The sequence below is a fragment of the Symphalangus syndactylus genome, chromosome 14 (genome assembly GCF_028878055.3).
Source record: "Symphalangus syndactylus isolate Jambi chromosome 14, NHGRI_mSymSyn1-v2.1_pri, whole genome shotgun sequence".
Classification (NCBI taxonomy): Eukaryota; Metazoa; Chordata; class Mammalia; order Primates; family Hylobatidae; genus Symphalangus; species Symphalangus syndactylus.
Window position 1 is genome coordinate 66,344,500 of NC_072436.2, and position 2,369 is coordinate 66,346,868.

Sequence of the window (2,369 nt, forward strand, 5' to 3'; positions counted from 1 at the left end):
CGGTTGTCTGATGTTGTTGTAAGAGAGGGCTTGCCTTTGGTGCTTCCCTAATCCCTTTACTTTCTTAAACTTGGAACAGGGGTTGGGGAGGCAGAGCTCATTGCCCACCAGCGTCCCAGAGGAGTTGATTTGTCTTGGACACTGGGCCTTCTGTGTGCCTAGCCTTGGGTTTATGGCTGAAGGTGGACTTGCCCTCACCCCACTGTCCTTTCTCCCACTCCAAGGAGGGTGAACTTCATAAACCACGATGTCCAGGTGCCCAGGGACCACACCCTCTGGAGTTCTGGAAGTCCCTCTTTCAGATGTGATCGCTGAGAGGCTAGTGCTGGTGAAGGGGGAAATGGCAGGCACAAAAGCAAGGGAGAACCTGGCTTTTGTGGAAAATACGCGAGTGATTTTGCTCATGAAACAAATACTTGGCCAGGCACGGTGGATCACCTGAGCTCAGGAGTTCGAGACCAGCATGGGCAACTTGGCGAAACCCCGTCTCTACTAAAAATACAAAAATTTAGCTAGGCGCCTTCGCATCCGCCTGTGGTCTCAGCTACTAGTGAGACAGACAAGAATTGCTTGAGCCTGGGAGGCAGAGGTTGCAGTGAGCCAAGATTGTGCCATTGCACTACAACGTGGGCAACAGAGCAAGACCTTGTCACAAAAAAACAAAAAAAATCCTTGAGTTCCTGTTGTATACCAGGCCACACTGGGACCCCAATAGTGAGCAAAACTCTGGTCCCTCCTTTCAAGATGCTCATGATAGTGTGGAGTGCAGGTACTGGCATAAAGCAGATGTTTTTCAGTGGGTAAGCCTGGGGCCCAGAGGGCTTTAGTCCCTCCAGACTTCAGACCTGGCTCCCTATGCCGGGTAAAGGGCTTCTATCTAGAGTCTCTTACTCTGTTCTAGTGCTCAGAGCTAGTCTGCTTGGCCAAATTCTTGCTGTGGAAACTTGGATAAGCTACTTATCTCCACATTTACCAGAGAAGAGAGACTCCAGAGTGGGGCAAGTAACTGGCCTGGGCTTGGTCTGAAAACTAGTGCGAGGGTCTGAAGAGAGAGGGGCCAGGGTCTCAGTGTGGTCTGGGGCTAGTTGGGCCTGGAGGGGTAGACACTGGGCTAGGCAGAGTGGACCTTGGATCCCCTGGAGAAGGAAACACCGGATCTGAGGGAAAGTGACTTGCAGAATGTCATCCAGAGTGTAAATGGCAGAGCTAGGCATCCCTCACTCCATGCCTGAGCTTCTGACTCGGGGCATGAGATAGGGGCTCAGTGAAGGGCTGGGGGAGTGCGAGGAACCCTCTTTGTGGGGGACCCTATTTTTCATTGCCATTAAAAAGACTCCTGGCCGGGCGCAGTGGCTCATGCCTGTAATCCCAGCGCTTTGGGAGGCCGAGGCGGGCGGATCACAAGGTCAGGAGTTTGAGACCAGCCTGGCCAACATAGTGGAACCCCGTCTCTACTAAAAATACAAAAAATTAGCTGGGCATGGTGGTGGGCCCCTGTAATCCCAGCTACTTGGGAGGCTGAGGCAGGAGAATCGCTTGAAGCCGGGAGGTGAAGGTGGCAGCGAGCCGAGATCATGCCACTGCACTCCAGCCCGGCGGACAGTGCGAAACTCCATCTCAAAAAAAAAAAAAGACTCCCAGCCTGACCAACATGGTGAAATTCCATCTCTACTAAAAATACAAAAATTAGCTGGGCGCCTGTAATCCCAGCTACGCAGGAGGCTGAGGCAGGAGAATCGCTTGAACCTGGGAGGCGGAGGTTGCAGTGAGCCGAGATTGTGCCACTGGACTCCAGCCTGGGCGACAGAGCGAGACTCAGTCTCAAAAAAAAAAAAAGACTCAGCCAGGAACAGTGGCTCACACCTGTAGTCCCAGCATTTTGGGAGGCCAAGATGGACAGATTGCTTGAGCCCAAGAGCTTGAGACCAGCCTGGGCAACATGGCAAAACCCTGTCTCTACAAAAAATACAAAAATTAGCCAGTTGTGGTTGTATGCACCTGTAGTCCCAGCTACTTCGGAAGCTGAGGTGGGAGGATCACTTGAGCCCAGGAGGTCAAGGCTGTAGTGAACCGAGATCGCGCCACTGCACTCCAGCCTGGGTGACCCTGTCTCAAAAAAAAAAAAAGATTCGGGCCGGGCACGGTGGCTCATGCCTGTAATCCCAGCACTTTGGGAGGCTGAGGCAGGCAGATCACGAGGTCAGGAGTTCGAGACCAGCCTGGCCAACATGGTGAAACTCTTTCCCTACTGAAAATACAAAAATTAGCTGGGCACGGTGGCGCGTGCCTGTAATCCCAGCAACTTGGGAGGCTGAGACAGGAGAATTGCTTGAACCTGGGAGGCGGAGGTTGCAGTGACCTGAGATCAC